We start from the raw sequence: 27319 nt of genomic DNA on the forward strand, positions 1-27319 counted from the left end.
ATTTATATTTCCTTTTCTACATATTCAGGGACAGAGAATGCCTAAAGAAAAATTATATGCATTAAAATTTTTATTTTTCTTCCATTGATTGTCCATAAGGTTACAGAATAATAATTAGGAAATCTCCCAGATATGAAAATTATTTAAGTACACTAAAGAAACCAGTCAACTGAACTATTTCTGTTCATAGGTTAACTGTTCTGATTGGGTTTCAGAAACTCTTTTCCAAAAAAATGTAAATTATAGAAAAAAGTCATCCAGGATGTGGTAGCAATTCTCTTGGTAATTAAATCTGATGGGATGAAATCACTATATTTTTCTCCAAGTTCACATTTTTGTAACCTGTTAAAAATCTTTGTTATAGGCAAAGTCTATGAGTGAATAGCAGCTGTTATAGTAAGTAAAATAATACTGATTCTAAAACTTAGTTGCTATGTGAAGATTAAAAATGATACTCACTCAAAATAGGATTTATTTCAGGAGTTATTATGGTTCTTTTCTTTGTGAATTTTTTTACTGAATATTAGGTCAGTTGGACAGAGCTGGAAAGCATACTGAGTGAGAAAACAGACTGAGAAAGACAAATATGACATGTTCTTACTCGTATATGAATCTTAGCATTGAAATTTGAGGTTTTCATACTTAATTTTGAGTACCCATAGAATCCAGAAAACTAGGAAAGGATTACTGATGCACGGGATAATAGAACACAGCACCATGCTAGGTGCTTTTGGGAGGTGATGAAAAGCAAATGTCTAGTGTCAAATGTTCTACTAATTAGGGTAACTTCCTCCCTTCTTTCTAACTTCCACTTTTTAGTGGAGAAGAAAACAGCTTTGACTGATAAATCCTTCAAATCACTATTGCTGTCTCTTTCTAGATTGGAAGTAATAGGCCAAAATCAACATCCAAAAAACACTGTAATAAATCCAAGTTGTCTCAAAGGAAGAGGAAACAACCTCTCTCACCATAATTTTCTTTCCATTCAGAAACAGACTGCACTATTTTGCTTTAATTAAGTATGCAAGAGAATATATTTTCTCATTTTAAATTTTATCCTTGTGTTATTTATCATTTATTTGCCACCCAACATCTGAAGTCAACAAATATTTACTAATTAGCCATAATTTTCCAAATTTTATTCAAATGACACTGTATATTAACAAAGCCTTCAAGAACTGGCTTATTGTGTTCAGTATAATATCTAGAATATAATTCCTATTGATTTTTTATAAGAGCTTCTTAATTAAATATCAAATATCATTTCTCAAAATAGATTAAATGAAATACCTCAATATATTTACTAATTTACTTATAAATTTTTTACAGCTGCATGCATGAGCATCACTCCCAAGTCCTCTGCCGCCAAATTCATACTCTCCAATTATTATTATTGTATGTATATACAATTGTTTTGAAATGCATCACATATTTTAAAGGTATTTTTTAGATTGAATAATAATAAGCCAATATTTTAGAAATAACAGAGCATTTAGAAAAGCATAAGGGTGCTTTCTAGTGGAAAAGCAAGTAAAGTCATGTAAATTCCAAAAGGATAGTTTGGATATTTGGAGGGTCTTGTGCTTTCAGTGAACTGCTAACTTTGTACAATTTGATATAACTTTAAAGATCTTATGAATGACATTGATTACTATCTCTTGGATATGTATTTTACCGATTACTAATACACCCAGAGAGTATGGAAGTCATCTAGAGTATTTCTTTGTCAACTCAAACATGTTTCCTTTTTTCTTATTCCTTTTTTTAAATTTATTTTTTAACATGATCTTTTCTCATGTTATATACCTATCCCAGTCTTACTCCCTCTCATCCTTCTGCTCTACCACTTTCCTCCCACCCTACCCTCCATTCACTCTCAGAAAGGGTAAGACTTGCCACAGGGAATCAAAAGTCTGACACATCACTTTGAGGCAGGATCAAGGCCCTCCCTGTTATATTTAGGGTGAGCAAAGTATCCCTCCCAAAAGAATGGACTCCAAAAAGCCAGTTCAAACACTTAGGGATAAATCCTGGTCCCTCTGTCAGTGGCCACTAAAACTGTCCCAGCCACACAAGTGTCATCCACATTCAGAGGGCCTAGTTTGATCCTATGCATGTTTCCCAACTATCAGTCCAGAGTGAATGAGTTCCCACTAGCTCAGGTCAGTTGTTTCTACAAGTATCCCCATCATGGTCTTGAACTCTCTGTTCATATTCTCACTCCTCCCTCTCTTGGACTGGTCTCCGGAAGGTCAGCCCAGTGCTTAGTTCTGATCTCTGCATCTGCTTCCATCAGTTGTTGGATGAAGGTTCTATGATGACAGTTAAGATAATCATTAATCTGATAACAGGGGAAGGCCAGTTCAGGCACCTTCTCCACTCATGTTTTGAGACTCACACTAGCTCCATAATTACTCCCTCAATCAAGATATCTATTTCCTTGTTCTCCCTCATTGTCATTACCCCAACTCAATCATCCTGTTCCTTCATGTTCTTCCCCTCCATCTCCTTCTCTCTTCCCTCTCCCTTTCCACCCTCCCTTCTTCCTCACTACACTCTCAGTTTTTTAAGGATATCTTGTGTATTTCCCATTCTCCAGGGTATCCCGTATCACATCTTCTTTACCCACTCATCCTCTGACGGCTGTGTCCAATTTCTCATTGTTATGAATAGAACAGTAATAAATATGTTTGAGTAAATATCTTTGCAGTAGGATAGTGTCCTTTTGGGAAATGCTCAAGAGCAGTACAGATGGATTTTGAGGTAGATCTATCCTCATATTTCTGAGGAAATGTCACACTGATTTTCATAGTATCTGAACAAGTTTGCACTCCCACCACCAATAGATGAGCATACTCCTTACTCCACACCCTGACCTTTATCATTTGTCACTTGTTTATCTTCTCAGTGTAAGATGAAATCTCAGAGTAATTTTTATTTGCATTTCCCAGATGACTAAGATGTTGAGCATTTCTTTAGGTGCTTCTTGGCCATCTCAATCCCTCTCTTCTTCTTCTTCTTCTTCTTCTTCTTCTTCTTCTTCTTCTTCTTCTTCTTCTTCTTCTTCTTCTTCTCTCTCTCTCTCTCTCTCTCTCTCTCTCTCTCTCTCTCTCTCTCTCTCTCTCTCTGTGTGTGTTTCTCTTTGGAATTTATGTTTGCATCTGTCCTCAATATATTATATTAACTGGGTTGTTTGTTTTCCTGATGCCCAACTTTTTGGGTTCGGTATATATTTTAGATACTAGTCCACTAACAGATATTCAGTTAGTAAAAGTATTTTTACATTCTCTAGCCTGCTGTTTCACCTGGATTATGACATTCTTTGCCATATAGAAGCTTTTCAGTTTCAGAATGTCCCATTTATCAAATGTTGTTCTTGGTATTTGTGGTACTGGTGTTCTTTTCAGAAAGACTTTCCCTGTAACAATGAATTCAAGACTATTTGCCACTTTCTTTTTCTATCACACTCAGTATATCTGCTCTGAAATTTAGGTCATTAATCAGCTTGATGTTTTTGTGCTGGCTGACAAGTGTATGTATTTGTACGTTTTTAAAAAAAATTATTAAAAATTTCCACCTCCTCCCCTCCTTCCATTTCCCTCCCCTTCCCCATACCGCCTTCCCCCTCCCTCTCCAGTCCAAAGAGCATTCAGAGTTCCCTGCCCTGTACGAAGTCCAAGGTCCCCCACTACTTCCATGTCAGGGAACGTGAGCATCCAAACAGACTAGGCTCCCACAAAGCCAGTACATGGTATAGGATCAAAATCCAGTGCCATTGTCCTTGCCTTCTCAGTCAGACCTCATTGACCACCACGTTCAGAGAGTCCAGTTTCATCACATGTTCCATCAGCCAGTCCAGCTGGCCTTAGTGAGCTCCCATTAGATCAGTCCCACCGTCTCAGTGGGTGGGCGCACCCCTCATGGTCGTGGTCCTGATTTCCCTGCTCATGTTCTCCCTCCTTCTGCTCCTCATTGGACCTTGGGAGCTCAGTCCAGTGCTCCAATGTGGGTCTCTGTCTCTATCTCCATCCATCACCAGATGAAGGTTCTATGGTGATATGCAAGATATTCATCAGTTTGGCTATAGGATAAGGCCATTTCATATGCCCTCTCCTCTGCTGTCCAAGGAACAAGCTGAAGACATCTCCTTGGGCACCTGGGAACCCCTCTTGTGTCAAGTCTCTTGCCAACTCTAAAATGGCTCCAGTAATTAAGATATATACTTCCCTGCTCCCATATCCACCCTTCCTCAATCCCAACCATCCCATTCCTCCAAGCTCTCCCCATCCTCCCCTTCTTACTTTTCTCTCCCCATCTCCGCTTACCCCTACCCTAACCCCACCCCCGAGCTCCCAATATGTGCCTGGCAATCGTGTCTACTGCCACTATGCAGGAGGATAACTATTTGTTTTTCTTCAGGTTCACCTTCTTATTTAGATTCTCTAGAATCACAAATTATAGGCTCAATGTCCTTTATTTATGGCTAGAATTCACTTATGAGTGAGGACATACCATATTCATCTTTTTGGGTCTGGGTTACCTCACTCAGGATAGTATTTTCTATTTTCATCCATTTGCATGCAAAATTCAAGATGTCATTGTTTTTTACCACAGAGTAGTACTCTAGTGCATATATATTCCACACTTTCTTTATCCATTCTTTGATTGAGGGGTAACTAGGTTGTTTCCAGATTCTGGCTATTACAAATAATGCTGCTATGAACATAGTTGAACAAATAATTTTGTAGAATGATAGGGATCTCTTGGGTATATTACCAAGAGTAGAATTGCTGGATCCTGGGGTAGGTTGATCCTGAATTTCCTGAGAAACAGCCACACTGATTTCCAAAATGGTTGCACAAGTTTGCATTCCCACCAGCAATGGATGAGTGTTCCCTTTAAACCACACTTTTTCCAGCAAAGGCTATCATAAGTTTTTGATTTTAGCCACTCTGATGGGTGTAAGATGGTATCTCAAAGTTGTTTTGATTTGCATTTCTCTGATGGCTAAGGAGGTTGAGCATGACCTTAAGTGTCTTTTGGCCATTCGAATTTCTTCTGTTGAGAATTCTCTGTTCAGTTCAGTGCCCCCATTTTTAATTGGGTAAATTAGGATTTTAAAGTCTAGTTTCTTGACTTCTTCATATATTTTGGAGATCAGACCTTTGCCTTTTGCAGGGTTGGTGAAGATCTTCTCCCAGTCAGTAGGTTGCCTTTTTGTCTTAGTGACAGTGTCCTTTGCTTTACAGAAGCTTCTCGGTTTTAGGAGGTCCCATTTATTCAATGGTGCCCTTAATGTCTGTGCTGCTGGGGTTATACGTAGGAAGTGGTCTGCTGTGCCCACTTGTTGTAGACTACATCCCACTTCCTTCCTCTTCTATCAGGTTCAGTGTGTTTTAGTTAATATTGAGGTCTTTAATCCATTTGGACTTGAGTTTTGTGCATGGTGATAGATATGGGTCTATTTTCATTCTTCTACAGGTTGATATCCACTTATGCCATCACAATTTGTTGAAGACGCTTTCTTTCTTCCATTGTATACTTTTAGCTCCTTTGTCGAAAATCAGGTGTTCATGGGTTTGTGGGTTAATATCCGGGTCTTCTATTCGATACCATTGGTCGACTTCTCTGTTTTTATGCCAATACCAAGCTGTTTTCAATACTGTAGCTCTGTAAAGAAGTTTGAAGTCAGGGATGGTAATGCCTCCAGAAGTTCCTTTATTGTATAAGATTATTTTGGCTATCCTGGGTTTTTTTGTTTTTCCATATAAAGTTCATTATTGTTCTCTCAAGGTCTGAGAAGAATTTTGTTGTGATTTTAATGGGGATTGCGTTGAATTTATAGATTGCCTTTGGTAGAATTGCCCTTTTTACTAGGTTGATCCTACCCATCCAAGAGCATGGGAGATCCTTCCATTTTCTGGTGTCCTCTTCAATTTCTTTCTTCAATGCCTTAAAGTTCATGTCAAATAGATATTTCACTTCCTTGGTTAGAGTTACCCAGGATAGCTAATTGTGACTATCGTAAAAGGTGAAGTTTCTCTGAATTTCCTCTCTGCGTCTCTATCCTTTGTGTATAGGAGGGCTACTGATTTTTTTTTTTTGAGTTGATCTTGTAACCTGCCACATCACTGAAGTTATTTACCAGCTATAGGAGTTCTTTGGTAGAGTTTTGTGTGTCACTAATGTACACTATCATATCATCTGCAAATAACGAAAGTTTGATTTCTTTTATTCTGATTCGAATCCTCTTGATCTCCTTACCTTGTCTTATTGCTATTGCTAGAACTTCAAGAACTATGTTGAAGAGATATGGTGAGAGTGGACAGCCATGTCTTGTTCCGGATTTTATTGGAATGGCTTTGAGTTTCTCTCCATTTAATTTGATATTAACTGTTGGCTTGCTATATATTGCTTTTATTTTATTTAGGTATGATCCATATATCCCTAACCTCTCCAAAACCTTTATCATAAAGGGGTGTTTAATTTTGTCGAATGCTTTTTCAGCATCTAATGAAATGATTATAGGTTTTTTTTTCTTTCAGTTTATTTATATGATGGATTACATTGATAGATTTTGGTATGTTGAACCAGAACTGCATCTCTGGGATGAAGCCTACTTGATAGTAATGGATTTTTTTCTGATGTGTTCTTGGATTCTGTTTGCCTGAATTTTATTGAGAATTTTTGCATCAATGTCCATGAGTGAGGTTGGTCTGTAATTCTCTTTCTTAGTTGCGTCTTTGTGTGGGTTTGGAATCAGGGTAACTGTAGCTTCATAAAAAGAGTTTGGCAATGACTCTTCTGATTCTATTATGTGAAACATATTAAGGAGTATAGGTATCAGTTCTTCTTGGAAGTTGTGATAAAATTCTGCATTAAAACCATCAGGTCCTGGGCTTTTTTTTTTTTTTTGAGGGGTTGGGAGGTTTTCTATGACAGCTTTTATTTCCTCAAGACTGATAGGTCTATTTAAATTGTTCAACTGGTCTTGATTTAATTTTGGTAAATGGTACTTATCTAAAAATAAGTCCGTTTCTTTTACATTTTCCAACTTTGTTGCATATAAGCTTTTGTAGTAAGATCTAATGATTCTCTGAATTTCCTCAGTGTCTGTTGTTCTGTCCCCTATTGCATTTATGATCTTGTTAATTTGCCTGTTTTCTCTCTACCTTTTGATTAGTTTAGATAAAGGTTTGTCAATCTTGCTGGCTTTCTCAAAGAACCAGCTCTTTGTTTCATTGATTCTTTGGATTGTTTTCTGTGTTTCTATTTTGTTTATTTCCGCCCTCAGTTTGATTATTTCCAGTCTTCTACTCCTCCTGGGTGAGTCTGCCTCTTTTTTTCTATAGATTTCAACTGTGCTGTTAAGTCTCATATGTGAGCTTTCTCCGTTTTTTTAATGTGGGCACTTAGTGCTATGAACTTTCCTCTTAGCACTGCATTCATAGTGTCCCATAGGTTTGGGTATGTTGTGTTGTTATTTTCATTGAATTTGAGGAAGATGTTAATTTTTTTCTTTATTTCTTCCCGGACCCAGGGGTAGTTCAGTAGTTGACTGTTAAGCTTCCAAGAATTTGTAGGCTTTCTGGGGGTAGAATTATTGTTAAATTCTAACTTTATTCCATGGTGATCCGATAAGACCCAGGGGGTTACTAATACTTTTTTGTATCTGTGGAAGTTTGCTTTGTTACCAAGTATATGGTCAATTTTCAAGAAGGTTCCATGAGCAGCAGAGAAGAAGGTATATTCTTTCCTATTTGGGTGGAATGTTCTCTAGATGTCTGTTAAGTCCATTTGATTCATTACCTCCATTAATTCTCTTATTTCTCTGTTAGGTTTCTTTTGAAATAGGAGTGGCAGGCTACTTTCCTGGCTAGCTTTATACCCGAAATAATTACATGGAAACTGTATTCTTTTAAACACTGCCTGGCCCATTAGTTCCAGCCTCTTATTGGCTAGCTCTTACATATTGATCTAACACATTTCTAATAATCGGTGTAACACCACAAGGTGGTAGCTTACCGGTAAGATCCTAACCTGCATCTGTGTCGGGTGGGAGAATCATGGCGACTGACTGACTCGGCTTCTTTCTCCCAGCATTCTGCTCTGTTTACTCCACCTACCTAATTTTCTTTCCTATCAAAGGCCAAGCAGTTTCTTATTAATTAACCAATGAAAGCAACAGATAGAAAGATGACCCTCCTCCATCAGGTTTCTGTCTGATTGACCTGTTCATTGGTGAGAGAGGCATGTGGAAGTCTCCTACTATTAGTGTGTGGGGTTTGATGACTGCCTTGAGTTCTAGTAACGTCTCTTTCACATAAGTGGGTGCTTTTATATTAGGGGCATAGATATTCAGGATTGAGACTTCATCCTGAAGGATTGTTCCTATTATGAGTATAAAGTGTCCATCTCTATCTCTTCTGATTGATTTTAGTTTGAAGTCAATTTTGGTAGAAATTAGAATGCTTGTTTCTTAGGTCCGTTTGATTGAAAAACCTTTTCACAACACTTTACTCTGAGTAGATGACTGTCTTTGTGGTTGAGGTGTGTTTCTTGTAAACAGCAGAGTGTTGATCCTGTTTTCATATCCAATCTCTTAGCCTGTGCCTTTTTCTAGGTGAATTGAGTCCATTGATATTAAGTGATGTTAATGACCAGTGGTTGTTAACTCCAGTAATTTCTTTTTTCCTTTTTGGTAGTAGAGTTATGTGTTTCCCTTCTTTGAGTTGTGCTGGTAAACAGTTGCTAGATGTCTGAGTTATTGTGGGCATTGTTGGATTCCTTGGTTTGTGATTTTCCTTCTATTACTTTCTGTAAGGCTGGACTTGTGGCTTCGTATTGTTTATATTTGTTTTTATCTTGGAATATTTTGTTTTCTCCATTTATAGTGAATGAAAGCTTCGCTGGTTATAGCAGTCTGGGCTTGCATCCATGGTCTCTTAGTTTCTGCAGCACATCTATCCAAGATCTTCTGGCTTTTATTGTTTCCAAAGAGAAGTCAGGTGTAAGTCTGATCGGTTTACCATTATAAGTTACTTGACCTTTTTCCTTCACAACTCTTAAGATTCTTTCTTTATTCTGTATGTTTTGTGTTTTGATTATTATATGGTGAGGGGATTTTTTTGATCCAGTCTATTAGGTGTTCTGTATGCTTCTTGAACCTTCATAGGAATATCCTTCTTTAGATTGGGAAAGTTTTCTTCAATAATTTTGTCGAATATATTTTCTGGGCCTTTGAGCTGTACTTCTCCTTCTTCTACCCCTATTATTCTTAGGGTTTGGTCTTTTTGTATCCCAGATTTCTTGGATGTTTTGAGATGAGAATTTGTGGGATTTGCTGTTTTCTTTGATCAGTGCGTTTATTTTCTCTATGGTATCTTCAGAATCTGAGATTCTTTTTTATATCTCTTGTATTTTGTTAGTTATGCTTGTTTCTGTAGTCTCTATTCGTTTGCCTAGATTTTCCATATCCAGCTGTCCCTCGGTTTGTGTTTTCTTCCTTGCCTCCATTTCAGTTTTCAAGTCTTGAACTGTTTCAATTATCTGTTTGATTGTTTTTCCTTTGTTTTCTAGGATATCATTTACGGATTTACTCAGTTCTTCAAACTTTTTGTTATTCTTCTCATCCATTTCTTTAACGGAGTTTTTCACCTCCTGTTTAAGGGCCTCTATAACTTTTATAAAGTCATTTTTTTTCTACTTCTTCTTGCGTAAGGTGTTCAAATCCTCCCGTTTTAAGTTCGCTGGGCTCTGGTGATTTCACGTTGTTTTTCAGATTGTTGGAGGAATTATTGCATTGGCTCCTGCCCATCTCTTCCTCCTAATGCTCCCCTATGGGTCTTCTTTTATAGGATCAGGTCTCCCTGCTGGCGAGGGAGCTTGCAAACGAAAGGCCTACCTTGCTGCGGGCAGGCTATTGAAACACTGGTACTCCCACCTGCCTGGTTGCACTCACGACTCGGTCCAGTGCCCAAACAGACTGAGCTGGGGGATGGTATGGGCCCCAAGAAGGGAGGCAGTAGGTAGGGGATTTCTGGATGCAAGCTGTGTGGGGAAGGAAGAGAGAGGCAGTATCTGGAGATAATAGCCCCTGCAGGAAGACTGGGAACTATAGGAGGATGACGAATGTCTGTGCTTTGTCTCCAGCTGCTGCTGAGGGTCAGGAACTCACTCACCCCCACTGATGTATTTTCTGGTAGCAAGATCAGATCTCCTTGCTGGCCAGGTAACTCACAAGCAAAAGCTCCAAAATATTTTTCTAGATTTATTCTTCTCTCATTCATTTTATCCTGAAACATTTTCCCTTCATTCCACTCCTCTCAATTCCCCTGCCTACCCCTTTCTTCCCCAGGTCCATTTCTCCATCTCCCTTTAGAAAGGTGCAGGCATCCCAAAGATACCAACCAAACACAGCATATCATGTTACAATATGACTAGCCACAAACCATATTTTTTAATCAATTCTATTGAGCTATATATTTTACTCTGTTCCCCTCCCTGCTTCTCCTCTCCCATTAAACTCACTCCCATGGTCCTCATGCTCCCAATTTACTCAGGAGATCTTGCCTTTTACTACTGCCCATGTAGATTAGGTCCATGTATGTCTCTCTTAGGGTCTTCATTGTAGTCCAGATTCTCTGAGATTGTAATTTGTAGGCTGGGTTTTTTTTGATTTATGTTTAAAAACCACTTATGAGTGAGAACATATGATAATTGTCTTTCTGGATCTGGGTGACATCACTTAATATGAAGTTTTCTAGTTCCATCCATTTGCCCACAAATTTCAGGATGTCATTATTTTTCTCTGCTGTGTTCTACAGAATGGGTAAAGATTTTGACCAACCCCACATCAGAAAGAGGTCTGTTTTCCAAAACATAAAAAGAACTCAAGAAACTAGTCATCAAAATAACAAATAACACAATTTAAAAAATGGAGTACAGACCTAAACAGAGAACTCTCAATGGAGGAATCTAAAATGGCTGAAAGACACGTAAGGAAATGCTCAACATCCTTAACCATCAGCAAAATTGAGAAAAAAAATAGAGATTCCATCTTATAACTTTCAGAATGGCAAAGATAAGAAACACAAGTGACAGTTTATACTGGAGAGGATATAGAACAAGGAGAACATTCCTCCATTGCTGGATGATATGGGAATGTCATATATCAATCTGTTGATTTCATTGGTTAAGTAATAAAGAAAACTGCTTGGCCTCATAGGTTAAAACATAGGTGGGAGGAGTAAACAGAACAGAATGCTGGGAGGAAGAGGAAGTGAGGTAAGACACCTCAGACAGACGCATGAAGCTCAGACCCAGGATGGACGTAGGCTAGAATCTTTCCGCGTAAGACTGATGCTGCACAGTTAATTAGAGATGGGTTGATCGGGTTATCAGAATTAGCCAGTAAGGGCTAGAGCTAATGGGCTGAGCAGTGTTTAAAAGAATACAGTGTCTGTGTAATTATTTCAGGGCATAAGCTAGCAGGCGGCCGGGGTGCTGGAGACGCAGCCCTGCCGCTCCTATTACAACAGCTGGAGGCAGTGTAAATGTGTCTATTCACTTTGGAAATCCATATGGTGTTTTTTAGAAAATTGTGAATCAATCTACCTCAAAACCCATCAGTACCATTTTTGGGTATATATCCAAAGGATGCTCATTATACCACAAGGACATGGGCTCAACTATGTTCACAGCAACCTTGTTTGTCCTGGCCAGAACCTGAAACAACCAAAGAATGGTTAAGAAAAATGTGGTACGTTTACATGATGGAGCACAAACCATCTTATCAAGACTAAACAAGACAACTCAGTAGGTGGAAAATGGTCCCAGGGCAGGAAAATTTTCAATTATAAACAAAATAGGGAAAACATTGTCATATGTTATTTTATGAATTTAAATTTATGTTTATAAATTTTATAGCATTTTAGTATGCTTAAATATTTTATTCTCATATTTATGGTTGACACAGTTTGCTTATTTTATAGTACACACTTATTTGCGTATCTATTAATTTGTGAGGTTATTTAATCTTTTGGTACATTGTTCAATTTCTTTCATCAGTGTTTTATAGTTTCAATTCTAAGATGTTTCACCTACTTGGTTATGTTTATTCCTAGGTATTTTATTTGCTAAGGATATGATAAATATGATTGCTTTCCTCATTTACTTCTCAGCATGTTTTTTATTGGCATTCATAAAAGCTATTCATATTTATTCTTAATTACGTATGTTTATATTTTGTTGAAAATACTAATCAGATTTGTAATATTTCTAATGCACTCCTTAATATTTCTTCCAATATTGGATCATGCCATCAGACTATGGGGATAATTTCATATTTTTCCTTTCCTATTGTATTCCATTTTCTTGTCTTAGTAATCTGGTTAAGACTGTAACAATTAACAATCCCAGACAACTTTGACAATAATGAGAATACTAAGAGAGATATTCATAGATCTAATCTACATGGGAAGTAGAAAAAGACAGGATCTCCTGAGTAAACTGGGAACATGGGGACCTTCAGACAAGGTTGAAGGGGAGGGGAGAGGCAGGGAGGGGAGCAGAGAAAAATGTAGAGCTCAATAAAAATCAATAAAAAAGACTGCAACAATTATATTAAATAATAATACTGAGAGTTGACACTTCTATATTATTCTTGATTTTAAAGAAAAAGAATAATTTTTTCTCATTTAGTGTAATGTATTTACAATATTGTCATATGTGTATTTCTATAATGATTTGCACCCTATCATTCTATTTTATTCAGTGATATTATCATTAATTGATGTCTAATTCTGACAAAATGTTTTCTACATCTATTAAGATGTTTATGTGGATTTCTGTTCTTGAATCTGTTTATGTGATGGAATTACATACACTGATTTGTAGTGAAGAATTGTGGGCAGGCCTGTTTTTCATCCTGCCCAGCTCCTGCAAAGCTAGCTTTATACCTGAAATAATTAAAAGAATCTGTATTCTTTTAAACACTGCCTGGCCCATTATCTCCAGTCTCTTATTGGCTAACTCTCATATCTTGATTAACCCATTTCTATTAATGTGTGTAGCACCATGAGGTGGTGGCTTACCAGGAAGATTCTAGCCTATGTCCGTCTTGGGTCAGAGCTTCATGACGTCTGCCTCACTTCCCTTCTTCCCAGCATTCTGTTCTGTCTTCTCCACCTATCTAAATCCTGCCCTACCAAAAAGCCAAAGCAGTTTCCTTATTAGCCAATGAAAGTAACAAATAGACAGACAGATGACCCTCCACCATCACTGATTATCATATATTGAGTTATCTTTTTATTCCATTAATGGAATCATCTTCAATATCAATTATGCTATTTTAAATATGCTGTTGACCCTCGTTTCTATTTGTTTTGCTTTCTGTGTATTGATTTATGAAGCCTAGTATGTAACTTTCTTTCAGTTGCTGTTGGGACCTTACATAGTATTGTTATTAAGATAATAATATCATCATATAATAGAATTTGGTAGCATTCCTTTTTTTCTATCTTATAGAAAAATTTTAGTACATTGATATTAGTACTTCTAGAAATTTCTTGTAGAACTCAGCAGTAACTATATCTGTTATTTGGCTCTCCTTTTCAATCTCTTCTTGCATTTCTGATCAAGTTATACTGATTTTATTAGTGTCACAATTTCTATTGCTGCAATGAAAGACCATGATCAAAAGGAAAGTTGAGGAAAAAGGGGGCTTATTTGGTTTAGACTCCATATTGCTGTTTAATATTGAAGGAAGTTAGGACAGAAACTCAAACAGGGCAGGAACCTAGAAGAAGGATCTGATGCCAAGGGCGTGCAAAGGTGCTAATTACTGACTTGATCCTCATAACTTGCTCTGCCTGCTTTCTTATAGAGCCCAGGGCCACCAGTCCAGGGATGGAATCACCCACAATGGACAGGGCACTCACATCAATCTCTAGTTAAGAAAATGACTTACAACTATATTATGTGAAGACATTTATTCTCTTTTTCTTCTTTTCTTTCCTCTCTTTCTCTTTTTTTAATTGTTTTATTTAATTTTTTATTGAGAAAAGGAAGAAACAAAAACAAGTTTCCACCTCCTCCCAGCCTCCCATTTCCCTCCCCCTCCTCCCACCCTTCTCCCCCTCCCCCCACTCCTCTCCCCCTCCCTCTCCAGTCCAAAGAGCAGTCAGGGTTCCCTGCCCTAGATCCTCCCCCCTCTGTCCATATCTAGGAAGGTGAACATCCAAACTGGCTAGGCTCCCACAAAGCCAGAACATGAAGTAGGATCAAAACCCCGTGCCATTGTCCTTGGCTTCTCATCAGCCCTCATTGTTCGCCGTCTTCAGAGAGTCCAGTTTTAACCTATGCTTTTTCAGTCACAGTCCAGCTGGCCTTGGTGAGCTCCCAATACATCAGCTCCACTGTTTCCGTGGGTGGGTGCACCCCTCGTGGTCCCGACTTCTTTGCTCTTGTTCTCCCTCCTTCTGCTCCTCATTGGGACCTTGGGAGCTCAGTCCAGTGCTCCAGTGTGGGTCTCTGTCTCTATCTCCATCCATCACCAGATGAAGGTTCTATGATTATATGCAAGATATTTGTCAGTATTGCTATAGGCTAGGGTCATTTCAGGTTCCCTATCCTCAGCTGCCCAAGGAACTAACTGGGGACCTCGGCTTGGGCTCCGGGGAGCCACTCTAGGTTCAAGTCTCTTGCCAACCCTAAGGTGGCTTTCTTAACTAAGAATTGTGCTTCTGTGCTCCCCTATCCAACCTTCCTTTATCCCAATCCTCCTTTTTCCCCTAGTTCCCCCCATCCTCCCCTTCTCCCTTTTCTCTCCCTGTCTCCCCTTACCCCCATCCCACCCCAGCCCCAAGATCCCAATTTTCTCCCCGGCAATTTTGTCTACTTCCCATAGCCAAGAGGATAACTATATGTTTTCCCTTGGGTTCACCTTCTTACTTAGCTTCTTTAGGTTCACCAATTGTAGATTCCATGACCCTTATTTATGGCTAGAAACCAATTATGAGTGAGTACATCCCATGTTCATCTTTTTGGTCTGGGTTACCTCACTCAGAATAGTGTTTTCTATTTCCATCCATTTGTATGCAAAATTCGAGAAGTCACTGTTTTTTACCGCAGCGTAGTACTCTAATGTGTAGATATTCCACACTTTCTTCATCCATTCTTCCATTGAGGGGCATCGAGGTTGTTTCCAGGTTCTGGCTATTACAAATAATACTGCTGTGAACATGGTTGAACAAATGCTCTTGTCAGATTGACATAAGACTATTCAGTACAGTTACACTGGTTCAATTTAAGTATGTCATGGTTTTAGATATTGCTTTATCCACCTTCTATCAATATATTTTTATAATATTCCATAAGGAACCCTTGGGGTATATTAATATTTGTAGTAATATTGTGCTTTCCACCTTTAATTTTTTACATGGGTATCTTATTTCTTTCTTTTTGTTAATGTGGTTACGTGCCTATCTGTTTGTGTTTTATTTTATTTTTTTGTGTTTTATTTTTATTTTATTTTTGAAATCATAATATAATTAGATCATATCTTCCTTCCTTTCCTCTATCCACACTCTCCTATGTAATCCTCTGTAGAATATTATTTTGCGTGTGTTACTTTTGTTTATGTTGTGCAACATTTGTGCTGTGATGTAAAGATGTGCTATTTCTGTTTATGGTGTATTTCTTTAACTCTGTGAAGCTGTGATTTCTTGCCTGTCTAAAACATCTGCTGGTCTAATAAAGAGATGAAAGGCTAATAGTGAAGCGATGGGAAGGATAGGTGTGGCAGGCAGTCAGAGAGTATAAATTGAGGGAGAAATGAGGAGAAAAGAGAGGAGCAAGAACAAGGAAAGGAGGAATAAGAGAAAAAGGAGAAGGGAAGGTGAGAGTACAAGGAGAGGAGGATGCCAGGGGCCAGTCACGAGACATGCAGCTAGCTATGAAGAAAAAGAGAAAGTAAGATATACTGAAGTAAGAAAAGGAAAAAAGCTGGAGACAAAATGAAGATGGGATAGTTTAAGATAAGAAAAGCTGGCTAGAAATAATCCAAGATAAGCCTGGGCATTTATAAGTAAGAATAAGCCTCAGTGTGTGATTGATTTGGGAGCTGGGTGGTAGCCCCCCCCCCAAGGAGGCAAAAAGTAAGAGCAAAGAGTCCAAGAATTCACAACATTTTGGCATACAAATGTGGGGCTAGAGTAAAAGAAAATTTAACAACACTCCTCCTTGCTCTTTGCTCTCCTTCAAATTCATGGAATCTTTTTTTTCATTAATTGTCATATATACATATTCATACACAAAACTGTTCAATCTGTACGTGTATTTCCTGGGTTGACAGTTTGCTATTGAATAATCAACTAGTATGCTCTTCCTGGGGAGAAGACTATTTCTCCTACTCTCAGCATTCCTTAGTTGCCTGTGTTTCTTTGTGTAGGATTGCGACATCACGGTACTCTCTGCCTACTTTAACATGTCTATTGTTATATTTGTTCAGCTCATGTACAGGCAGTCATGTTGGTGAAACTTTGTGGGTGTAGCTTATACAATTACTAGAGAGAAAGTATCACAAATGACTCTGATACCCTGGAACTTAAGTTTCTTCATCCATTTTGCTACAATAGTCCTAGATTCTTAACTCTTCTACAATAGTCCTAGATTCTTAGGTATGGAAGTTGCTTTTTAGAAGTATGTTTTGATATTTGTAGTAATATTTTTTTTACCTCTAAATTTCTAAATATGTCTCAACTGTCCTTATTTTGGTTGTTGGAACTAGGTGTTCATCAATTTTACTGTGTTTTCTTTGCTTTTATTTTTGTTTTGATTTTTAAATAAACAAGTTGTGACAAGTGTGGTTATGAACACATATAATCTCACATAGGAGGTAGAAACAAGAAGATAAGAAGATCAATGCCAGCTTTGAGTATAGCTTTGAGTGCATAGTGTATTTGAGGCCACCTTGGGCTACATAGTACCTTGTTCTAAATGTACCAACACACAAATAAAACTAGCCAGTTGGACTTCCAAGTAAGAAGATTGCTTAGGAGCTGAATCTACATAACTCAATGAAGAAGAAGAATCAGGACTAAAACATAGACATTATTCTTATAAGAGAAAAATTCAAGGAAACAGTAAAATAAATAAGCCAAGGTGAGACCTATGAAAGCTACCAAAGGAAATCCACAAAAATGGCTATAATCTGATAACTACCCAAATTAATAAAGTTAACCCACTATTTAAGTTGTGCTGTGTCAGCAGCAGCAGCTGGGATAGGTTTGCCATCTTCTGAGAAATGTGACCATATGAATAAATAAAAAACCAATCAAGTTGTAATGCCATCTCATAGTGCTATATGCATATAGTAGGTGGAAAGACACCCAGAATGGAGGGCTGGATGTGAAAACTGCAAAACAGCCCATTGCAGGAGCATAAACTTAGGTAACCAGAAGAATCCTAATGTGAATACTTAATAAATGCTCTACCTTAATGGATAGAAAATATAAATCTGAGGTCTAGTCAGGAAAAAAGCCTAGCAATTGAAGAAATTAAGAGCCTGTGCAAGGCTTCTCCAAGGGCTCAGGGATTTAGAGACAGATATCTCCAAGTAGAAGATATCCTTATCAGCATTCAGAGACACAGTTGGAACTGGCCGGCAGGAGAGCTGAGACCTGAGAATTTATGCAGAAACTGGCACTGCACACCATATTTCCTTCAAAAAGGAAGAAAATACCTAAATAACATGTGAATCTCTGAGGCTAGCAGCTGACCCTATCTCCCACTATCACAAGTCTTCAGAGTTTACTTCACAAAATATCCAAGAGTATGAGAAAAACCACAGTAATAAAAGGACAAGGAACAATGTTATAAGGTACAATGGGCCCTGGTCAAGAATTCATCGGTGCTTATGTCAGTGGGTCTGGATAGTTCTATGTAGCCATATTTTCTTTCCACTGATTGGGCTACCTGACAGCCAGTCATTCCCATTAATTGGGAATGCAGTAATGTTACTGGTATGTCGAACCTATCTGACAGTCTGTGTTTTCAGAAAATAAGTAATTTATCTCTGCTAAATTTTCCTTCTCTTTGTGTTGTTATTAGCAATGCCTCTATAAACAATTTTGCCCCCTGTTCTACCAATGCTTCTGCTATTGGATTTCATAATATATGGATGCCATTATATGATATGCACAATGCCACCTCTCATGAGGCTCCAGCCACTAAATGTTCACCCAGTCCTATAGTTTATAAATTTGTAGTACTAGCATTATGGCCAGAATGCATTACCAATACTCCCTATACTTTATACAATTCATTATGGTGGTGGGGAGTATTGGTAATGCAACAATTTCTCAAGAGTTTCATTTCCAAAATACAGCCCAATATGGGATAGTGCCTACCTTCACAGGGTGGAAGTCTAAATTTTGGGCCCTTGGCTGTGCAAGATTCTACCTTGTTTAATGACACAGCAAAATAAAATGCCACAAGTATCTTTAAAAGTATCTTACAGATAAAATAAAACCAAAGTAAGACTTTTCATACATCTGTCCGTATGTCAGGGCCATTTTGGTTTCTTTTAACTAACCACACCTTAAATGATTCTACTCGTAACTGCTCTCAAGTTTCATGTTATTTAAACAGCTGTTGGGCCAATGACACAGCCGCTGTTATACTTTATGTGCCAGGCCTGGTGTCCATGCCAGTAAACATCACCCACAATGATCAGCTGGTGCTGAGTCGCCTTCACCAAGACTTTGAAATCACTGCAGTTGTAGCGATCACTATTGTCACCTCTGTGGCCTCTGCTGCAGCAGCCAAAAATTGCCATCAGTCAGAGTGATGCTGTGGCTAGCACTGTCGATTCCCTAGCCAGACAGGTTGCCATTGCTGTAGAGACCCGAAATTCCCTTAATGTTTACCAGGACATTCTACAACTTAACTTACAGACTGCCCTTTTACAGTAACAGTTAGACTTTTTATGGGATTTACAAATGGCTAGTTGTTTTCCTTTTTTCCATCACATCTGTGTCACAACTGGGCCAGTCAAGAATCTTAGTACTACTCTCCTCCAGTTAAATTCCTATCTTAAGGGACCGTAAAACATGCAGTTTCTTAATTTTACTACATCCCTAGCTAGAGATATTCTCAAGATTACTATGAATTGTGTTCCTCCCACTACCATTGATTCTCTCACTAAGGGCATTCTTTATGGCCTAGGCTTGCTAAAGATCTGGTCTGGGCCTGTTGCCTTAGAAACTCTTGTACCTGGAGGGTCTCTATTTCTCTGCCTTTACAACAGGTGTCAGTGACAGCAACAACAGCAATTTAATATCACTACTAAATACTAATGCTTGCCTAATTAAGTGGGCTTCCTCTGAGAGCAGTATGGGTCAGCATGCTATGGAAAGTACAGTGATTCAAAGACATGCAAGACAGGATCCTTTTACAATCAACCTAAGACAGAGAACTTGTGTGTAAAGGCAAGTGTTCTGGTTGATGAGTAAGATGTAAATTTATCCTTCTACAACCTAAGACAAGCTTGTTCTAATTATATAGAAAAGTGGGTGCTATTGGGATCTGCAGACCCTCAGACCCTGAACTTTCTATGATCTTTTGCCTGCTGGAGTAAAAAACTTGTTTTTCTGTGCTTGTAGTTGTTCTGAGCACCGAATGTTTTGACCCTCATGAGTTTCTGAAAACAAGGAAGTGGTTTAGTAATATGATAGCTTGTGGGCATGCAGTGGAAATTTCTCAGAGCATGGCTACTAGTCAAGGAGAGTGCTATATAACCTGACTGTAAACAAATAAAATTGAAATTCTTGCTTCAAGAGTGAATCACATCTCTTGTGTGCTCTTTAATTCCCAGACCCTTGCTGGATTGCAGTTCCTGGTGGTGCAGACACCACAGATGTATAGCTTGATCTGCTTGTGGGACTCCTAACAGTGGAAACAGGAATTATCCCTAACACTTTGGCTGGCTTTTGGAAACCTATTCTTTATATTGAGTTGACTTGTCCAGGCTTAATACAAGGGGAGGTGCCTAGTCTTACTGCAACTTAATATGCCATGTTTTTTATATATATATATACATGAAAGACCAGCCTTTTTTGGAAAAAAATGGAGAAGCACTGGATAGGGTTGGCAGAAAAGAATAGGGGAGGGAATCGGAGGAGGGGAAGAAGGGTAAATGCGGTGATAAATTGAAAGGAAGAAAAGAAGAAGGGAAGGATGAAGGAAGGAAAGGAAGAAAGGAAGGAAGAAAAGAATATACATATGCAAACAGGGAACTAGAGATGATAATCCAAATATGATGTAGTTTTATTAGATCTAAGTTTAATAGTGTATTTTGAAAGTTTATTATACAGTCAGGCATATTAGCACATATATAACAAACCAGAATTTATGAAGTTGAGGTAAAAAGATTAGAATTTTTAAGCCAGCCAGAACTACATAACAAGGCCCTGCCGCAGTGAAATAAATCAAACTTTACTGAAGGTTGTCAGAATAATTAGTTCTTATTCATTATCAAAAGAAACAAGTTTCAAACACATAAACAGGTAAAATCAGTTTTCACTTTTTTTACTAGGGAAAACCTGTGCTGAATAAAGAGGTTCCCATGATGGAAACAAAAGGTTCTTAATCATCTAGTATTCTGAAAGATTTGGAATGGCCCTCCTTCAAAACACTTGGGTAGTGTTAATAGCATAAAAGATGCAAGGGGCCAAATTGCACTTTAAATCTTTTTTTGTCAAAAGAAAACATTGACTTCTTCTACTTATAAGACAGTTTTTAGAGTGATTACACATATATTTACACTTCATGGTAGAAATTCTGTGTAAATTATAATCATTTTAAAAATTCCTAATGTGAATTTCTATCACTATCCCAGTCTTTTTCATCTATACAAGACTAGAATTGCTTATTTTATCTTAAAAATATTCTGTAACGTTCATAAGTAATTCTCCAAAATGAAATACTATAATTCAATTTAGCACTTTCTCTAGCGAATTTTTTTTTTTTGATTTTTCGAGACAGGGTTTCTCTGTAGCTTTTGGTTCCTGTCCTGGAACTAGCTCTTGTAGACCAGGCTGGCCTCGAACTCACAGAGATCCGCCTGCCTCTGCCTCCCGAGTGCTGGGATTAAAGGCGTGCACCACCAACGCCCGGCTCTCTAGCGACTTTTAAGAGATATTTTACAAGTGGCTCTGATTTTGTCAAGGAATAAGATCCTATTGTGCACTTTTTTTTAAGATGGAACAGTTTTTTTATTTCTTTTTTTTTTCAGAGTTTCCAATTTCTTTTAATTGTCTTGTAAGATGTACATGCTTTTTTTTTTATTGAGAAAAGGAAAAAAAAAGTTTCCCCCTCCACCCAGCCTCCCATTTCCCTCCCCCTCCTCCCACCCTTTTCCCCCTCCCACCACTCCCCTCCCCCTCCCTCTCCAGTCCAAAGAGCACTCAGGGTTCCCTGCCCTGTGGAAAGTCCAAGGTCCTCCCCCCTCCATCCATGTCTAGGAAGGTGAACATCCAAACTGGCTAGGCTCCCACAAAGCCAGAACATGAAGTAGCCATTGTCCTTGGCTTCTCATCAACCCTCATTGTTCGCCATGTTCAGACAGTCCGGTTTTATCCCATGCTTTTTCAGTCATAGTCCAGCTGGCCTTGGTGAGCTCCCAGTAGATCAGCTCCACTGTCTCAGTGGGTTGGTGCACCCCTCGTGGTCCTGACTTCTTTGCTCATGTTCTCCCTCCTTATGCTCCTCATTGGGACCTTGGGAGCTCAGTCCAGTGCTCCAGTGTGGGTCTCTGTCTCTATCTCCATCCATCACCAGATGAAGGTTCTATGATTATATGCAAGATATTCGTCAGTATTGCTATAGGCTAGGGTCATTTCAGGTTCCCTATCCTCAGCTGCCCAAGGAACTAACTGGGGACCTTGGCTTGGGCTCCGCGGAGCCACTCTAGGTTCAAGTCTCTTGCCAACCCTAAGGTGGCTCCCTTAACTAAGAACTGTGCTTCCGTGCTCCCCTATCCAACCTTCCTTTATCCCAATTTTTTAATTGGATTATTTTGTATTTTGATGTCTACTTTCTCGAGTTCTTTATTATTTTGAAGATCAGCACTCTGTCAGAGGTGAGTTGATAAAGATCTTTTCCCATTCTGTAGGCAGTCATTTTGTCTATGTCCTTTGCCTTACAGAAGCTTCTCAGTTTCAGGTGATCCCATTTATTGATTGTTGCTCTCACTGTCTGATGGAGGAAGGTCATTGGTTAAAAAAATAAAGAAACTGCTTGGCTGGCCCTCATAGGTTAAAACATAGGTGGGAGGAGTAAACAGAACAGAATGCTGGGAGGAAGAGGAAGTGAGCTCAGACTCGACAGCTCTCCTCTTGGGGGCAGACGCCTCAGAGAGACGCCATGCTCCCAGCTCCTGGGAAGACAGACACGATTCAGCTCTGAACCAGGATGGATGTAGGCTAGAATCTTCCCGGTAAGCGCACCTTGGGGTGCAACACAGATGATTAGAAATGAGCTAAATTAATATGTGAGAATTAGCCTAGAAGAGGCTAGATAGATATGGGCCAAGCAGTGTTTAAATGAATACAGTTTGTGTGTTGTTATTTCGGGCATAAGCTAGCAGGCGGCCGGGGTGCTGGGGATGCAGCCCCACTGCTCTTATTACTACAACTGTCTGTGCTACTGGTGTTATATTTAGGAAAAGGTCTCCTCTACCAATGTGTTCAGGTTACTTCCTACTTTCTCTTCTATTATGTTCAATGTAACTCGATTTATGTCTAGGTTCTTTATCCACTTGGATTTGGGTTTTGTGCATGGCAATAGATATGTATTTATTTGCAGTCTTCTATATGTTGACATCCAGTTATGCCAGCACCATTTGTTAAAGATGTCTTCCTTTTTCCATTGTATAATTTTGGCTTCTTTGTCCAAAATCAGGTGTTCATAGGTGTGTGGATTAATGTCAGGGCCTTGATTCAATTACGTTGGTTTACATGTCTGTTTCATCCTGACACTAAACTGTTTTTATTACTATAGCTCTGTAGTAGAGTTTGAAGTCAGGGATGGTGATGCCTCTGGCAGTTCCTTCATTGTCCAGGATTGTTTTAGCTATTCATGATTTTTGTTTTTTCATATGATGTTGAGTATTGTTCCTTCATGGTCTGTGAAGAATTGTGTTGGGATTTTGATGGGAAATGCATTGAATCAGTAAACTGCTTTTGGTAAGATTACCATTTTTATTATGCTAATTTTATGGATCCAAGAGCATAGAAGACCTTTTCATTTTCTGATATCTTTCTCAATTTCTTTCTTTAGAGACTAAAATTTCTTGTCAGACAGGTGGTTCATTTGTTTGGTTAGAGTTACCCCAAGATATTTTGTATTTGTGGTATTATAAAGGGTGATTTCTTTCACAGTCCATTTATCCCTTGTGTATAGGAGGGCTACCGATTCTTTTTTCCTTTGAGTTAATCTTGTATCCCACCACATTACTGAAGGTGTTTTTCAGCTGTAGGCCTTCCCAGGTAGAGTTTTTGGTGTCACACATGTATGCTATCATATCATCTCTGGATAACAAAAGTTTGCCTTTTTCCTTTCTAATTTGTATCCCCATGATCTCCTTTTGTTGTCTTAATGCTCCAGGTAGAAGTTCCAGTACCATATTGAGTAGACAAGGAGGGAGTGGACAGCCTTGTCTTTTTCCTGATTTATGAAATCACTTTGAGTTTCTCACCATTTAATTTGATATTGGCTGTTGACTTCATTTAAATAGCTTGTTTTATGTTTAGTTATGTTCCTTGCATTCCTGGTCTCTCAAAGACCTTTATCATAAAGGGGTATTGGATTTTTTCAAAGGAATTTTCAGAATCTAATGAGATGTTCATGCATTTTTTTTCAGTTTCTTCATATGTTGGATTACATTGTCAGATTTTGGTATGTTGAACAAACCATTCATCTCTTAGATGAAGTCTACTTGAACACGGTGAATGATTTTAGTGTTGTGTTCTTGGATTTGCTTTGATAATATTTTATTGAGTATTTTTATATCAATATTTATGAGGGAGATTGCTCTGTAGTTCTCTTTTTTGTTGTATCTTTGTATGTTTGGGGTATCATGGTAACTATAGTCTGGTAAAAGGACTTTGGAAATGTTCCTTTTGTTTCTATTGTGTGGAACAATTTGAGGAGTATTTGAAGTAGTTTTTTCTTGAAATTCTGGTAGACTTCTGTGCTAAAATAATTTGGTCCTGGGCATTTTTTTGGTTTGAAGACTTTTAATGACTGTTTATATTTCCTTAAGGGTTATAGTTTATTTAAATTTTTTTATCTGGTTTTGATTTAGTTTTTGTATGTGGAACCTATCCATAAAATTGCTTTTTTAATAATTTTCCAATATTGTGAAGTATGGATTTTTGATATATGTTCCAATTATTCCCTGAATTTCCTAAATGTCTTTTATTATGTCCTCCTTTTCACTTCTGATTTGGTTAATTTGAAAATTCTGTCTGTCTTTTAGCTATTTGGATAGGGGTTTGACTATCTTGTTGATTTTCTTAAAGATCCAACTCTTTGTTTCCTTGATTCTTTCTATTATTTACTTTGTCTCTATTTTATTGACTTCAGCCCTCAATTTGATTATTTCCTGGCATCTACTCCTCCTGGGTGAGTTTGATTCTTTTCATGCTAGAGCTTTCAGGTATTCTGTTAATTCACTATTGGGGTATTTCTCCAACTTTTTTTATGTAGGTATTTAGTGCTATGAACTGTTCTCTTAGTACTGCTTTCCATAGTGTCCCATAAGCTTGTCTATGTTGTACATTCATTTTCCTTGAATTATAGGAGGTCTTTAATTTCTTTATTTTTTTCTTGAACCAGGGATGATGCAGTTGAGCATTATTCAGTTTCCACGGGTTGGTAACCTTTCTGTAATCTGTGTTGTAGTTGAATTCTAACTTTAAGTCATGGTGATCCGATAAGATACGTTTTTTTTTTTTTACCAAATATTTTGTATTTGTTAAGATTTGCTTTGTGAGAGAGTATGTGATTATTTATACAGAATGTTTCATGAAGTGCTGAGTAGAAGGTATATTCTTTTGTTTTTGGGTGCAATTTCCTGAAGCCCATTTGAGTCATAACATCTGTTAGTTAGTTTCCATGTATCTCTGTTAATTTTCTGTCTGGCAGACATGTCCATTGGTGAGAGTGGGATAGTGAAGTCTCCCACTATTAGTATGTGGTTTTGATGTGTGATTTAAGCTTTAGTAATGTTTCTTTTACAAATGTATGCCTTTTGTTGGGGCATACATGTTCAGATTTGAGACTTCATCTTGATAGATTTCTCCTGTGATAAGTGTGAAATATCATTTTTCATCTCTTTAAATTACCTTTAGTTTGGAGTTGTTTTGTTAGATATTTGGAAAGCTACACAAGCTTGCTTCTTATGCCCAATTGATTGGAAGCACTTTCCCCAACCCTTTACCCTGAAGAAATGTCTGTTTTTGAAGTTGAGGTGTGTTTTTTTTTATAAAGCATAAGGATGGATTCTTTTTTTAATCCATTCTGTTAGCCTATGTCTTTTTATAGGTGAGTTGAGTCTATTGATATTAAAGGATATTAATGACCAGGGATTGTTAATTCCTGGTTTTTGTTTTGTTTTCTTTTTTTTTTTTTTTGGTGATAATTTCCTTCTTAAGTGTCTCTATCATCTTTATAACATTATATAACATTTTTTGTAACTTTTTAAAAATTGATTTCTATTGAGCTCTATATTTTTCTCTGCTCCCCTCCATGGCTTTCCCCTCCCCTTAATCCTCTTCCATGGTCCCCATGCTCCCAATTTACTCAGGAGATCTTGTCTTTTTCTACTACCCATGTAGATTAGATCTATGTATGTCTCTCTTAGCATCCTCATTGTTGTCTAGATTCCCTGGGATTGTGATTTGTGGGATGGTTTTCTTTGCTTTATGTTTAAAAACAATCATGAGTGAGTACATTTGATAATTGTCTTACTGGGTCTGGGTTACCTCACTCAAAATAACGTTTTCTAGCTCCATCCATTTTCCTGCAAAATTCAAGATGTCATTATTTTCTCTGCTGTGTAGTACTCCGTTGTTTAAATATACCATTTTTTTATCCATTCTTTGATCGAAGGGCATTTAGGTTTTTTCCGGGTTCTGGCTATGACAAACAATGCTGCTATGAACATAGTTGAGCACATGTCCTTGTGACATGATTGAGCATCCTTTGGATATATACCCAAAAGTGGTATTACTGTGTCTTGAGGAGGTTGTTTCTTAATTTTCTGAGAAATCACCACACTGACTTCCAAAGGAGCTGTACTAGCTTACATTCCCACCAGCAATGCAGAAGTGTTCCCTTTACCTCACAACATCTCCAGCAGAAGTTGTCATCAGTGTTTTTGATCTTGGCCATTTTTACAGGTGTAATATGGAATCTCTTAGTTGTTTTGATTTGCATTTTTCTGATGATTACGGATGTTGAACATTTCCTTCTTTCAGCCATTTTAGATTCCTCTGTTGAGAGCTTTCTGTTTATATCTGTACTCCATTTTTTTTATTGGATTATTTGTTTTTTGATGACCACTTTCTTGAGTTTTTTGTATATTTTGGAGATCAGACCTTTGTCTGATGTGGGATTAGTGCAAAATTTTCCCATTCTGTAGGCTGTCATTTTGTTTTGTTGACCATGAACTCTGCTTTACAGAAACTTTTCAGTTTCAGGAGATCCCATTTATTAATTGTTTCTTAGTATTTGTGCTACCGTGGTTATATTTAGAAAGTGGTCTCCTGTGCCAATGCATTCAAATGTACTTTCCACTTTCTCTTCTGTGAGGTTCAGTGTGGCTGGCTTCATGTTGAAGTCATTGATCCATTTGGACTTGAGTTGTATGCATGATGATAGAGATGGATCTATTTTCATTCTCCTATATGTTGATATCCAGTTATGCCAGCACCATTTGTTAAATATGGTTTCTTTTTTCCACTTGATATATTTTTTTTTTGCTTCTTTGTCAAAAATCAGGGGTTTGAAGGTATGTGGATTACTATCCGGTCTTCAATTTAGTTCCATTGGTCCTCCTGTCGGTTTTTATGCTAATACCAGGCTGTTTTCAGTACTGTAGCTCTGTAGTAGAGTTTGAAGTCAGGGATTGTGGTGCTTTCAGAATTTTTTTTATTGTACAGGATTGTTTTGGCTATCCTGTTTTGTTGTTGTTGTTGTTGTTGTTGCTTTTTCTTTTTCCATATGATGTTGAGTACCATTCTTTTGAGGTCTG

At 37.9% G+C, this 27319-nt stretch overlaps 1 pseudogene; it reads left to right on the forward strand.

Moving 5' to 3' along the window:
- The window catches only part of LOC142840368 (Wilms tumor protein 1-interacting protein-like), a 100806-nt pseudogene that overhangs the window by 30675 nt on the left and 42812 nt on the right, over positions 1 to 27319 (forward strand).

The sequence above is a fragment of the Microtus pennsylvanicus genome, chromosome X (genome assembly GCF_037038515.1).
Source record: "Microtus pennsylvanicus isolate mMicPen1 chromosome X, mMicPen1.hap1, whole genome shotgun sequence".
Classification (NCBI taxonomy): Eukaryota; Metazoa; Chordata; class Mammalia; order Rodentia; family Cricetidae; genus Microtus; species Microtus pennsylvanicus.